This window comes from Eretmochelys imbricata, chromosome 7 (assembly GCF_965152235.1).
Source record: "Eretmochelys imbricata isolate rEreImb1 chromosome 7, rEreImb1.hap1, whole genome shotgun sequence".
Taxonomy (NCBI): Eukaryota; Metazoa; Chordata; order Testudines; family Cheloniidae; genus Eretmochelys; species Eretmochelys imbricata.
Window position 1 is genome coordinate 62,164,715 of NC_135578.1, and position 15,906 is coordinate 62,180,620.

The 15,906-nt window shown below is 42.1% G+C and overlaps 1 protein-coding gene across 1 annotated transcript in view; it reads left to right on the forward strand.

Moving 5' to 3' along the window:
• Positions 1 to 13,184: 13,184 nt before the first annotated feature.
• KAT6B (lysine acetyltransferase 6B) overlaps positions 13,185 to 15,906 on the forward strand; it is a 200,496-nt gene continuing 197,774 nt past the window's right edge. The window contains exon 1 of the mRNA XM_077821053.1: positions 13,185 to 13,398. The gene's annotated coding sequence lies outside the window, so the exon portion shown is untranslated. The remainder of the gene's footprint in view (positions 13,399 to 15,906) is intronic.

Sequence of the window (15,906 nt, forward strand, 5' to 3'; positions counted from 1 at the left end):
GTGGGCATGGAATGCATTCTGCGGGGACGTGAGAAGCTTTAGGGGGAAAAAAAACGTACTGCACACATTTTACCCACAGCAATGAATAGGGGTCTACTTAAATTGTGGAGAAATCACATATTTTTCATAGGTTGGTCAGGGCATAAAGAGCAAATTTCACAGATGTGTTCATACAATTGTATATTCCATCCCACCCTTACTTCTGCACCGCTGCTGATGGCAGTGCTGCCTTCAAAGCGGGGCACCCGGCCATTAGCCGCTGCTCTCCTACCACCCAGCTCTGAAAGCAGTCCCACGGCCAGCAGCAGCAAAGAAGGGTGAGATGGAATGGTATTGCCACTCTTACTTCTCTGGTGGTGGCACTGTGTTCAGAGCTGGGCACCTGGCCACCCATTGCTCTCCAGCCGCCCAGCTCTGAAGGCAGCACAGAAGTAAGGGTGGCAATACCACAACCCCCCTACAATAGGTATCTCTCTTAAAATTTACATTACGATATACTTAAATAGCTCTGTTTGACTCAGTGACTTAACTGTTTTTGATATTTAGTGAGAGTTGCATGTTGTTTTTTTATCAGTATATGTACTTGCGGGGTGGAGGCATAAACTACTACAGGTATAAAGAAGGGGGTGTGATTCAGTAAGTTTGATAACCACTGTCTAACCCCCTGCCAAGATGCAGGATTTTTGTGTCTAAACCATCCAAGATAGATGGCTATCCAGCCTCCTTTTGAAAACCTTCAGTGAAGAAGCTTCCACAACCTACCAAGGCAGTCTTTTCCATTGTCCTATTGTTCTTACAGTTAGGAAGTTTTTCCTGAGATTTAATATAAATCTGCTGTGCTGTAGTTTGAACTCATTGCCTCTTGTCTTGCCCACTGTGGTAAGAGAGAACAACTTTTAATAATAGCCCCTCTGGGACTTTGTAGTTGGGGAAATGAAGGTAGAAAGAAATTATGGGCCTGATTTTCAGATGTGTTGGCAACCTGTAAATCCCATTAAAATCAATAAAATCCAGATTAAAACCCAAGTTTTCTGACTCCCAGTACTGCTAAATAAAGCCACAAGACCATTTACCCTTCTCTTGTGTTTAATGTAACACAGAATGGAGGAGGGAATATTTTTATCCTTTTCCTGGGTGTTCTAAATGTACAATTGAGGACAATATATTTCTGAATTGGTTTTAAAATAAGCTACAGAGGTTGCCATTAAAAAAGTCAACATTTGCTAATAGAAAGCATACAGTTTATTAAGTAGTATTATTTTGTATTTACATATTATGGTTGAGCCTAAAGACTCCAGTCAAGTATTGTGAAGCTGAAGCATCATTATACAAAACACTGTCTATAACATAATGAAAGAATAGTCTCTGCATGGAAAAATCTAAGTAGTATTTCCAATTCTACCTGATCCAAGTTTTAATACAGGGAAAACCTGTGGTATCTCAGATAATCTGGTAATTGTTGGAATATGCTGTCTTTTTAAAGGCAAACAGGGAAACCATAGTACAAGGAAAACTAATATGTTCAGTGTAAATCATTTCTTATTTACTTATCAGTTTTTACCACTGATTGAATGTTCTCTCATGCTTCTTAGCATTCATAGTGGCATTTGTAAGGTAGTTCTATTTATGATGTAATGTGGGAATTTATTACATATGTTTGTAGATTTCCTTCCTGTTAGATAACGCTGTATCTGTTTTCTTTATGATCCACAAATGTACCCTTTGCCTCCCAGTAAGAGCAAGAGCTAGGGGTCACAGATGTACTTCTTATTTCTGAATGGAATTTCTTTTGGCCAAGATTTAAAAAAATGACTTATTTTGGGGTGCCCAATCTCACACAGCATAAGTAGGGTTGCCAATTTGGTAATATTTAAAAACTGGACACTCCAGCAGGAGTGCCAGAACCTCCACTGCCCCGCCTCTTATCTCCAGGGCCCCACCCCTGCCTTGCTTCTTCATCCAAGGCTCCGCACCCATCCACTCCTCTTCCTCCCTCCACTCTGTCGCTCGCTGCTTTTCCTCTCCCACCCCTCCACGCAGGTCAGGAGGGACTTGCCTACTTTGCTGGGGCTAGGAGCTGAAGCAGCCCGATGCAGATAGGAGGTGGCACCGGCTGAGTAGGGGCTGGCGCGGGTGATGACCCAGTGCCTTCTCCGCTTGCAGTAACTGGACTTTGGGGTCCAGTAAGTAGAGCTGACCGGACACTGTCAGGTCCCCTTTTCAGTTGGACTTTCTGGTCAAAAACCAAGCAGCTGGCCACCCTAAGAAAGATGTTTGATTATCAAAGGGCAAATGTTCATCCCTTTCAGAAAATCAGGCCCCATTAAGGTGTCTCAAGTTGGGCACCCAAAATCACTAGTCATTTCTGAAAATGTTGACCTTTATGTGGAACAATTAGTATACAAAATTTTGAAACCTATATTTATACTGTGTTGTTCCACACTGTATTTTTATTTTCTTGTTTTATAGTTATATTAATTCAGCCTCACAAAATTAGGCCCTGATCATGCAAACACATAGGGTGAGATTCAAAGTTCATGGAACTAAATCGGAGTCTTTCCATTGACTTCAGTGACCTTTGGATCAGGCCCTTAAGCAGGTGCATAATTTTATTCACATGAGCAAAGCCATTGAAATCTTTAAGATTACTCAGATGAGTAAAATTACACATGTCCTTAAGAGTTTGCAGGACTGAGGCCTATATACGCTCAGGGAAAATATACATTTTGATCGTAAGCATTTCCATTTTATAATCATCGAAGAAAAGGATGGGTGAAGAGAGTTTGAATCTGGGCAGGTAAGGCCCTATGGCAGTTTTGCAAGGCTGTATTAAAGAGTTGTATGAGGTAGATGCTTCACTTCATTAATTGTGCTTTTACTATACAGTTACATAGACCATTGGGATCCTTCGGAATACAAGGCACAATGTAAGTCTAAGTTGTTACAGGCCCCAATTCTGCACTAAAATTTGCTAGCAATGATGCTTGCAAACTCCTATTGCCTTCAAAAGGACTGCTCATGTGAGTAAGACAAGCTAGAATTAAGAGGAGATTTTGACTGGCACAGATGGGAGTTAGGCACCCAATTCCCACTGAAAGTCAATTAATTGCCTAGCTCCCATCTGTGCTTTGAAAATATTCCCCTTTGCTCTCAGGCACCTTCAGTTGCTGATATGGAGAACACTGGTTTTTGCATCAGGGAAGATATTCATGTTCCTTATAACCACAGGAGATAAAATCTAAATAGCTGGCAATAAGCAACGTGAAAAGGTATTAAATAAAAATGTTTGGTGGCCCAAAATTAATGGGGAGGGAGGACATCCTGAAAAAGCAAGTGAAACAGGGATGGATGTTGGGGAAAAGCTCAGGGCCTGATTACCCAGGCATCAAGGGGGATCAAAAATGAGAGAGGATGTTCTGTAGCTTAATTAACGGAAAGAGGCCTGTGTGTCTGACAGCAGCGCCTCTGCAAGGTGAATTCTTTCATAAAAGGCCGCATTCATGAGTTGCCAAGACATCCATGACCTATTCGTGAATTCACACAAAAATTAAAATAAAAACAACTGACTGGCTAATTTAGCAACTTGCAGGATGCAGCTGGTGCTACTGTTTTCATTAAAAAAAAAAATAAAAAAAAAATTATTGGCCTTTCCCTTTCACCTTCCACCCATTCTGATTTTTCCCCCTCAGCTATTTTGTATCCTACAGTACCAGTGCTGAGTGTGACAACTCACTGACTTAGCTGGCACTGTGGGATACAAAATAACAAAGGGAAAAAACATCAGGGTAGTTGAGGGGGTGATGGCTAGCACCACAAAAATACATGCAACCACTGCACTCCCTGCCCTGATCTTGCTTCTGCTTCTATCAGCTGAGAGAATTGGAATTTCCCCCTTTTAAAATAAAACAATATTTTTCTATGAATTAAACAAAAGGGTTAATGATGCCAGACTGTGAGTCCCCCACCCCAGCATCGTGATGAGTCACTATCTACCTAGCCATGACAGAGAACATAAGGGATAGCTTGTGCCACAGGGCTCTGCAGCTGAATATTTAAAGAGGATTACTTTATGTTTCTAGCACTGATAATTTACCTTAGCTTTACAGCAGTTCCTAGCTTCTCTGGTCATTAACGCTCTCAAATACCAGAGGCAGATCAGTTGATCAATTGATTGATCCATCAGGTACCTTTCCAAAAATTCTCTTTACACACAGTTCTTTCCTCCACAAGAGATGTTTTAAAAACATGTTGCTCTGTTTGTAACACTGGTTCGGCTTCAGCAGTGTTAAACTGACTGCTGGCTGATGACACCGTGCTGATTAGATCAGCTCTGAGCAAGGTTAGAACACACCATGTTTGAAGTGGTCTGGGCAGTGGACTTCCCATCTATGTTGCAAAGATGAGTGGAGCTGAGCTGGTGTTAGCAGTCATGGGAAGTGGTTGACTAGGGCATCCACAGCTAAAGCAGTCAATGCATTTTAAATAAAACATTAAATATACAAATAACAATAAACAAGTAAATATATCCAGTTAAAATCCCAGCAGGAGATAGCAGCCACAATCCTGGTGTCTGGCTGAGCTCCACATGGCACAACTTCACAAGACGTAAAAAGGAGGGACCACAAAGGAAGTTATTCAGCTTCCAGAGTAACTCAGAACAGACTCAGGGCTGCTCTATACTATGCTGGCTTGTAATGCACTGATAGGGCCATTTCAGTTTCCTCATCTGGTAAATGGGGATACAGCTAGTTAAAAAATGCAGGAGGGGTGAGAGGGGAATGGAATTGATGAAAATGTGGTCAAACGTCCCCTCCCACACATTCTATTCTTCTTGACAACATCTGACAAGAACAACTAATAGAAAAATCAAAATCTGGAAAATTTCAACCAGCTATAACTGGATAACAATGTTCTATAACTACCTCCCAGTAGGAAGTTGTGAGGCTTCATTCATTAACTATTGGGGTCCTTAGATTTAGAGTGCTTCAGAAGCTCAGAATATTGTTATTTATTAAATCTGCCTATCCAGTTTCTCCCAGTGGCTCAGCTGCGGGCAAGGATGGTCTTGTTTTTTCCTGGTGTGCTCAGCAAGGGGAGAGGTATTTTCTCCCTCATCGTCTCCAAATGGGTCTGGAGAAGGTTGTGAATGTAAAATTAAAAGAGTGAGCGAGAGCCCTCCAGCAGCTGTTGGGAAGCCATGAAAAGGATTTCATGTGAACTCTAAAGAGAATCCCATCCTCTCAACAAGTGACAACTCAATATCCCCAAAGAAAACAGCAGGAGGGAAACCTGAACCTGTGGGCAAGTCAACCGATAACAATTGGAGAGTTAATTACTTTAATGCTAACAAAGACAAGCTGAGGTGTTAAACTGGTTCCTGCAAACACCATCCTCCTCCTGTTTCATCTAGACTAACAAAACCTAGAACAATCTGTGGATGAAGGGCCTGTACAGACCCCTGATTATGGCCGCTTTCACTAGTTCTGAGAAAACAGATCTCTGTTCATTTTCAGTTCCATCCTTCATCTCATCAACTGCCTTAACAAAGTATCATGGTAAATATTTGTAAAAACACAAAGCTGTGCCAAGTTCAGTGATACTGCCTGACACAGAGAGCTGGAATTTAAAAGGACAATCTTTCCTCTTGAGATTAGACAGCAAAATACTACTTTTGCACCCAGCAGTCAAACTCCATCTGCCATAGAGATACATTTTACACGGGGGGGGGGGGGGGAAATCCCTTAAAACAAATATAAATATGACAAAATTTACTGCAGATTGGATGACCAGAGGCTACTGTTTTTTCTTTATCAGAATAGTTTTGGATCATGCTTTACATTATGGTTCCATTTATAAAGGGTTAATAAATGATTAACAGGCGTTATAAGCATGTTGCAGACATGAGCAGTAGGTGTTATAGAGGTTTATAAGCACATTGATCGATGTTATAGAGGATTATAAGTCAAGGTTATAAGCATCCTGTTGACCTGTTGGGAGTCATAACAATTGATTAACCATTTGTTAAAACAGCTATTAATCACTTATTAACCCTTTATTAACTATTTATAAATGGAATCTGTTAGTATGCAGTCTGACCTTGATTTGGTTATGCATTGCACAGGGCTTTGGGATAATGTGCATAAGAAAGGCACTATATGATATAAACCTCACATTTCATTCTTCTGCTTTGTTTTAGGGAATTTTTGTTTGTTTCCTTGTTTGTTTTGTGGGAGGCCTGCTTCTTTAAAGCTGTGGAAACCCATTTCTCTTGATGAGGTACATGAGGTGAATCTGCTTTGAACTGTAGTTACTGTGGCAAAAGAACAAGGTTTCAATATGTGTATTTACAAGCAAGTGGTTTTGCTCTCTTTGGCTAACAGTTATTCTCTAACTGGACGTGGAAAGATGTTCTAAGGGCATGTCTACATTACAATAAAACACCCATGGCTGGCCCATGTCAGCTGACTCAGGATCGCAAGGCACAGGCTGCGGAGCTATAAAATTGCTGAGAATATGTTCAGGCTCTGGCTGTGAGGTTCCCAGGGTCCAAAAGCCTGGGCACCAGCCTGAATCTGAATGTCTACACTGCAATTTTATGGCCCCTCAGCCAGAGTCCCACGAGCCCAAGTCAGCTGTCACAGGCCAGCTGTGGGTGTTTTATTACAGTGTAGTCAGACCCTAAGGGGTTTGAACAGGGGACTAACTATCATAATGGCTGGGTTGTCTTCTCAGCTCTAGCACTCACTACAAGCTACTCTACTCTGTGCCTCAGTTTCTCTATCTGTAAAACAGGGATAATAATACGCACTTGCCAAACAGGGCTGTTGTGAGGCTTAATTAATTAATGTTTGTAAATGAGATCCTTGGATTAAACAAGTTACAGAAGTGTGATTTATTATGAAGTCACTCTTTATCCCAATGGGATGGCAATTGATCCAGCACAAACATTGTTATTTTCGTATTATAGCATCACACCAATTATAATTCTTGAGCTAAGGCTGTGTCAGCATTTCTCCTGTAAACCCTTAGTTTCAGGGATTTAGAAATAAAACAAAAGAACTAAATAAGGTATCAGCAGGTGATTATTTATACTATCATCTAGGTTCTTTAAGTATAATGGCTGAGCTAGCTGATGTTGAGAAGTGAGTACTGCACATGCCCAGAATATACTTTCATAAATATTTCACTAGGCATATTTATTACTATTTATTAATTACTTGTGTGAGGTGAAACCTCAAGGCTGGGATCGGAGTTCCATTATGCTATAGTGCATATAATAAAGCATATCATAGATTCTCATACATAAGACAAGAAATGTAAAATCCACATTCAAAGGGATTGTCTCATATGTATGGATCACTCTTTCAGGTTCAGTTACAATGCAAGTAACAGGCTGCAGAAAAGGCAGAGGTGAGATGACGAAGGGATGTTATTCCAGGCCAGAAAGAAATCTATTTCGGGGCTAAAGGCCACAGTGAGAGACACAGCCTAGCTGTTGAGCTCGGGCAGTGAAGCAGACCAGAAGATGAGATGTAGCTACAGAATCTGTGTATCTGACAGATCCATGGAGACACTTACACTTACAAGACCCCTGGACAGAGAGGTAACTTACTGAGCTCTTATAGCTAGCTTTATCCCCAAGGTCACTACAGCCAACGGTCTGAGTCAGGGACAGGAGAGTTTCAGGTAGAATTTGCTGATATGTGTATATGTATGGTCATTACACAATAAGTCTTGGGTGATGTGGCTAAATTTAAGTCAATGGGACTTTTGCCATTTACTTCAGTGGGGTCTAGATTTCACCCCTTAACAGCTCCAGAAGAGCTAAATGGAGGTCTATTGTTAAAATGACGAAACCTCCCCCGCAGTTTTTTTTCTAAATTCATATAAAAATAATGGACAATAATGACTCCACAGAAGAGAAACAAACTCGGTGAAGGACATGCCTTTTGCAAATTGGCAGCATGTGTATTTAGCTGATAGAGACCTCACATGTCAGAACTGTTGCTAATTTGTTAGCCTTTAGCTGATGTTTGTTTGTTTGACACAAATAAAGTAAAGAGGTTTAAAGTGAAGGTTGAAACTTCAGCTTCATCTTGTTTCTCTGGTTCCCTGAGCCCTGTTGCATGAATCCATCCTGGTGTAACCCTACTGATCTTAATGGAGTTACACCACGGATTAAGGCCCTGATCCTACTTACATATGGGAATAACTTTACACACAGGAGTAGCCCCACTGACTTCAAGGAGTAGCCCCTACATAGATTGCAGGATCAGGCCCTAATTTATTATTATTGTATAATCCCCAACACATGCCTCACACACAGGTCTGAACACAAGTATTGTAGCGCTTCAGATGAAGCTCTGAGATCAAATGTCTATAACTCTGTGGTTACAAGGATAATATTTCAGCCTGAAGGGCTTGATTGTCAGACATGCTGAGCATCCACAGCTCCAACTAAAGTATGTGGCCCCTGAGAATGCTCAGCACTTCTAAAAATCAGGCCCTGGCTACATCTTTGTTTGCATTGGCGTGTGTCCCCAACGTGGGCAGTGTGTCTGGATTTCTGCACTAACCCTAAAGACATACGGTACATAAAACATGTAGATATGTGTAAACAGATGTGTCTAATGGGACAAATGTGAAGTTTTACCTATATTTTCCGACAGAAAAACAAAAGTATTAGGATTATCATAATTAAGGGAAGGAAATTGACACAGTACGGTGAATTGAACCATAATATTTCCTTATCGATGCAGGTGCAATAGTATGCTTTTGATCTTGGATAGTATTTATTAGAGGCTCTCTGATAAGTAGGGGGAATAATATAGTACATTTCTCCCTGAGGTGTCTAGACATCTCTCAATGCTTAGGGGCACTATTTGGGATTGTAGCTCATTAGTGTTAAGAGACAAGAGGGGGATAGTGTACTATCTTTTATTGGAGCAACTTCTGTTAGTGAAAGAGACAAGCTTTCAAGCTCTTCTACTCTGTGGAGCTCAAAAGCTTGTCTCTTTCACCAACAGAAGCTGATCCAATAAAAGATATTACCCCACCTACCTTGTCTATCTCATATCCTGGGGCCAACACAGCAACAACAACACTGCAAATAGTAGTTGTAGGAATGTAAATCCCCCACCGTTAGATGGGGGAAAACATTTCTTTACTATTACTTTTACTGGCTTCTGTCACATTCTTAATGTCCTTGGAATTTATATATATCAATTTTAAAAAATTGTTTTTAATTAAGATATGGTTTGCTTTGATTAGATCAAATATAATACAACATAGGGATCCCATATTTAGCTCACAGACTAAAATACATCTGAGTGGGAAAAATTATGTGCAAAATAACAGTACAGCAAACACGTACTAAGTTGGGCCCCAAACCTTCCAACACTTACGAATCATGTGAACCATCCTCAAGTTCATAAATCTGACTCCTTTAGGAACTTTCGCCCAATTAAATATTCCTGGACATGGATATTTTTATAAAATAGTTTTGAATGCTCCTTCTTTTCAAGTGCTAAAAAACTAGAACAGAACATTTAATGGTCTAGAATTCTGAAAAATTTCCTTTTAGAGAAGCCCTTCTAGATAGAAAAGAATTGGGGTGTGGTAAGGGGGGTGAAGGAGGAATATCTGAAAACAATAGCAGTCCTGTTTTTTATGTCTTTAGTACACTCTTAAATCCAAAATGGCCAAATACATTGTCAAGTTTTCCCCAGAGTTTTGTTTCCTGGACTGAGATGTGTCATGACAAGTTTCAGTCTCGAGATTTTTTCTCTTTTACCACCAACCAAGTTGCAAACGTCCTGTAAAAAGGGGTTTACAGTAGAAATGTTGACACAACATTCCGAACAGTGTTCCAAATGTGAGGCCATGCTACAGCCCCTTTTCATGATTTAAAAATTTCCCAATAATTTTAAAACTATTTTTAAAGCATCACCAAATCCTGTATATTACACGAATGTGGTAGATGCTGAAAGCAAGATTCTCCAACAAATGCTAGATCAAAATACAATTTCCCACCATGTGTTTGTAATACTTCACTTGGGCAGATAAAAACAGATGTTTTTCCATAGATATAGACTGAAATAAAATTTTCACCAAGTGGCTTTTTGTAAATAGCCCACTCAATTTTACAGGGTTCTAAAACATCACAACGTAGCTGTCTCATACACAATCTGAAACAACTGACTTGCTGAAATAGTTGTAATAAACCTTAATATTTAGCATTAGTATGGAAGTCTAGATCCCCTGCTGATCTACAGAGAGCATCTACTCCCTGGGAAAGACCTTCTTGATTTATTGGAACAGGTAATTTTCTATCCATACTCTGAAGGAAGAGATCATTCTTTTCTTTTTTCCTCTGGGGTACAGGTACAGAGCCAGAGCTGAACTTCACAAAACTTTGAGGGTCTGTGGTTACAGAGGAACACCTGCGGGCAGCATTTCATCCACAGTGTGTGGAAAGCGAAGTTAGTGGGCCTACTCATGTGAGTAACATTAAGCATGTGTGTGTTTGCAGGATCAAGTCCCAAACTGGGTATCTGAAACAGGGAGGATATTTTTGAAAAGATGCTGGAGTAAGTTACCATTCACCCTATCACATACTACCACAGCAGGTAACATTCTATTATGTTAGACTATGGTGAAGTGTGATGTTTGCTAACCATAGCTGAGCAAACATCTGAAGGTATGAAAGCTTTGACCTGATGTCTGGCTCTTGCCAATGTCACTCAAGACTGCAGCATGAAAATGGGGGTGGGAACAACACAAGTGTGGCCCTCCCATAACGCCAATACACATTGAAATCAGGACACCCTGTCTCCTAAAATAAGTCCTTATACTAATCTCACCAGATAAACATCAGATTTGAAGGGAGGGAAATATTCAGAAATTGCTCATCCTTTTTCTGTCCCATTGGTAATTTTGATTGCCTCTAACACAGACCTGCCCAGAGTGGGGAAAGTAGGGTGCAGGAGACTCCCTCATTATGGATTGAAGCAATTTTAAAGCATTTTATGATGAAGGATTTTACAGTCTCTCTGGGTGTTTTTTTTTATTTAAACATTTTAAATCTCTCTCTCTATATTTTCCCTCATTCAAATGATCTCAGCAGCTTGAGAGCCCTGCAGAATGCTTTAAAATCACCAAAGATATCTATGATAACCATGTTCCACCATCCACCGCAACCAAAACACCCCAAACCTCACCCCCCTAATGCCTGGCATGTAACCCAGACCTAACCAGACTTGCACTTATAATCAGAAACAAACAACCCCTCCAACCTTCCTCAATTTTTTTCTCCTGTTTTTGAAAAAGCTCAATTTCCTACTTTCCAGCAGCAGACAGAAAAGTGGGGAGGGACCTCATCTGTCAGAGCCTATGTAGATTAACCTTTCAATTAGCTGTTATCAGGTTCTGTGTTTTAGCACCAGTTCTCCAATTTGCCTCCATTTAGCATCAGGAAGGCTTGAGGTTTAGGGTGGGTTTTAAAAAAAATTAATAATAGTCATTATTTGTTCTAATGTTTTCCCTTTGCTTCTCCACATCCTGATGTGAACGGTTGCAACCCATTTTTGTGTGTCTGATCTCTCCTCCACCCCTCTTTGTGTGTGTGTGTGTGTGTGTAAGTGTAAGAAGACGAGCCCCACAGAGGAGGAGGGGAGACAAGGTATTCTCTATATATTATTCTTTTATTCCTTTTGTAAAGGAGTTTAGAGAAGGTAACTGATGCAATCAATCCGTTAACTTGGGATTCTCTCAACCTCCCCCTCCCCCTTGTCTGTCTCTCCTGGCTGCGTTTCCTCACAGAGTATGTGTGAGGGGGAGGTTGTGTTGTTGTTGTGTTCCTGGCTCTGGTTGCAGCCAGGAGAGAGAGAGAGAGAGAGAGAGAGAGAGAAGCCGCGATCGCGTTTCAGGGGCAGCACATTCCGCAGGAACCGCTGCTGCAGAAACACACACAGCCAGAGAAAGGAGGTCATTGCAAGCAAAGGGGGGAAACCTGCACCAGAGGTTAGACTCATAGGAGTTTATGTGGGGGTGGGGGGGGAATAACAGGGAGAATGCGATGGGTTTTGTTTTGCATTAGGTGACAGGCTGCAATTTACCGTAATAACCCCCTTTCCCTCCTCTCTCTCTGTGCAAGGGGCTTGTCAGTAAGCTGGGTACTTTTTTTTTTCTTTTTGCATTGGAGGCTGATGCACGTGTTTGTAGACACTTATGCTCGGTAAAGCATTGCAGCGTCCCTGTGTATATTGCAGAGGAAGGGACGGCTGGGTTGGGTGGGGGAGGGAAGGCAGGGGGCGGCTGGCTTTTTGTGTGTTGCATGCGCCCACCCTGTACGGGTAGGTTGTAATTGTTCCTTAGCAGAAGGGATGACAGGGAAGTCCTTGTGCTTTGCGTGGGGAAACTTGCAGGGACCTGCATGTGGCGTTGGAGCTGGGAGTCATTGTGCCCCTCACCCCCTACATTCCGTGGTGCGGGCTGCGTCTGTGCGCGCTATGCCGCTGCTAGTGCCAGGCACCTCGGGAGGCTTGTGCTGAGAGAACACGCAGGGTCTGTCTCGCCCGCCCGTACGAGTGGGAAGATCCGCGGCACGCGCATGAAGCTCAATATTTAACGCTGTGTATTAGTGTGTGTCGCGCGCCCGCCCTGAAGTATTAGCTCAGCAGCGGCTGTCGCTTGCCAGCGCTCACCTCTCGAACAAACTTCAGGAGTAGGCGGTGACTGGGGGAATGGGGTGGGAAGAAGGCGAGATTGACGGGTGCAGCAGCCAATAGTAGGGCAAGGCTGCGAGATTATCGCCCCAACTAGTAATCGGCTGCCAATCGGTAGAGTTCAAGGCTGGGCCGGGGCTAGCCGGGTCCCGGCGAGTGTTTGGCGGCGGCAACGGCCAATGGTTGCTCACAGTGCTTCCCCCTTGACAGATAGGCGGGGTTCCTTGGGAGTGAAGGGGCGTGTCCCGTGATTGGCACGCCCCACCTTCCAATGGGGAGCCTGGGTGGCTGCTGGGCGCGGTGCGACGCTCTTGCGGCTTGGTGATGGACAGCGAGGAGCGGCCAATGAGCTTGGTGCGGCGCGGCCCAATGTTGGGCGGCGGTGGGCGGGGCGCGCGAGGCTGGGGGGGGAGGGGGTAGGTAAGGTTTTAATGAGACTCCATTGGGCTGTAATCAGTGTCATGTCGGATTCACGTTAACTACAACAGGGTGAAACAAAATGGCGGCGGCTTAGGTGAGCCCAGCAGCAGGGGGAGCACAGCAGCTGGGGGCGGGGGGGAGCCAGCCGCAGCAGCAGTGGCGGCAGCTGCCTCAGCCGAGCAGCAGCAGGGGGAGCAGCAGCAGCAGCACCTGGAGGTTGCTCCTCCCCCTCCCAGTCCTGATGCCAGCAGAGGTGAGTGGTACCCTGAGAGGGGGAGGGGAGCTCTGTCCCCACAGCATCCGCCCCCAGGGGAGGGGAGGGCATGTCACACATACACAGGCACCGCCTCATGTGGGGACAGCTGCACAGTGATGCTGCCCTCCCCACCCACTCGGTCCTGCAGCCCTGCTAGATAAAACGTGCAGAACGTTTGTGCATTAAAATGGGGGGAGGGAGGGGGCGAGGATTTAAAAATTAAAATAAAATTGCACCCTTCATCCCCCTTCCCACTAAAGCATCCCCCTGTGATAGCTGACTGAGATTTGCCAATACATCCTCCCCACCCCAGGTGGCAAAAATATAATGCACATTTCAAAATAAACTTGCAACCTCAAAAATTCCACCTTGAAAACACTTAGTTTAAAATACCTCCCCAACCAAAACTTGCCACTTCTCTCACTGAGAATTACAAATCCCTTCCCCCCGTCCCCTGCAAAAAAAACTTTCCCTTTAAATTACTTCCAGTCCCTCAAAAATATATCTCCAACAAAAGCATCCACCCCAGATTAACCAAGGAGTCAAAATATTCCCTCCTTCCAGTCGCTGATGACTTGAAATCACTGTCAGTGCTTTAAAAATATGCAAGGGGGAAGGTGGGAAGGGTCAACATTTAGTTTTGTGGTGCTGCTTGCTGCTGCTGGTACTTGTTTCTGTCATGTTGTTGCTGTTTTAATATGTGCTGTTATGCTGGTTTGTGGGGTATTGCAGCATACAAACACTTCATCAGATCCTGATTTACACATGCTGCTCTCCAAGAAATTAAATAGCCCCTTGATCTGTTTCTTGCAGTTAAAGTTGCTAATGCCTCTCTTTTTACAGTTAAGTAAGGTTTATACAAGTACCAGTTCATTCACTTGTCATAATTAAAGGTATATACAATGTGAAGAGAAAAGAAATCACTGGCTCCATGATCTGAATAATTTTAGTTTAAAGAGTGTCTTATGAACTGGGAATCCCCCTGTTTGATTTTTCTTTTGTAGCTGTATTTATTTTAAGATGGAAACTTATGTCTTGAATCTTTAGTTGAGGGGATAGTAGGGAAGAATTAGAATTGATGGGCTGCATAATTCTAAATAATGAGCTGGATGAAAGGAGTGTGGCCAAGAGAGTTTGTTTAATGCAGTGACAGTTTTCTCTTTTCTCCACTCCTGCTGCAATCCTTACATGACCCTGATGCTGCAGCAGAGAGCTGGCCTGCTCTTGCTGTCTGTGAACAGAGCAAGTAGGAAGGAGCTGAATGAAATGGTACTTCATAGGTCACCAGCAGGTTGCACAACTGTCTTTTCTGTGTTTTCTCGACCCCCCCCCCATCTATTCTGTTAAAATCATATTTTAAAAACTTTTATTTGTGCATAATATTTAAAGCAACTGAGGATGACTTTGAGCTTTTTTTTTTTTCAGATCTTTGTGTGAAAAGCTTGTTGTTTCTCTTATTAAAAAGAACAGCAAAATTAAAACTTCTTTCCATTTAAGCAAACAGTTTGTTTTCTGAAACTAGAATTATTTCTGAATGATCCAGATACTAGTTTGGTCTAAAGAAAGATGTCATCATTACAGGATTATAGGATTAGTGACTACACTCAAGAATGACATGTTCAGTCAAGGTATTCTTTAATTAGCTGTAGCCCTACAGTAGATTTGTTTTTACAGCTTGGATACTTAGCTTCATTCTAAAATTTGTTATGATTTTGCAACTATTTTGGATCTAGCCTAGTTTATGATTTTAAACACAGGCCAATCATTGAACAGAGATGTCTTTTTCTTGGACTGCAAAGTAAGATAATGTGCTTTCCAGAGCTCCTGTATCTGCATGTTCAATATTAATGTCTATATGTTTGCAAAATATATCCAAAGGATTAATGACTCCTAACCACTTGGCTGCTAAAATACTACATTTTAAAAGTAATCAAAGTTGCTATTACTTTCAAAACAAGGTATAATTAAGCATTTGAGAAACTGAAACCATAATACACAGTGTGAGGCAGCTAAACCCACTAAGTTAATGCCTGCCACCAAGAGACTTGGAACTGGTCCCTCCAAGATTATGGTGGTGAAACTAATCCTTGCTTTGTTGGAGCTTATGAAAGTCTTAATAGAATATTGCTTAATGATAATGAATTTTTTCTGGAACATTAATGTGGACACCAAGAAGTTTGTAGTAAAGAACACTATTATACATAATAAAATGAAGTTGCCAACAAACTTTAGGCCAAATAATTGCAGTTTTGAGTTTTAAATGTGTGTGACTTCGATCTGACTTTAGCAGTGCTAGATAAGCATTGTTCGCAAAATTATCAATCATAGCTTTGTTTTCAGTCTTACAGTATTCACTTGTTTTAATATTGAAAGTACTCTTGGAGTCATATATTTTGCTGAGTATGTACTGGGGAATTGAATCTGAAAGACTATATCTGATCTTTGGTTGTCTTAGACTTGGTTTAATAACTGCTACCAATGTTTCCGATTTCCGAAAAAGTTTGT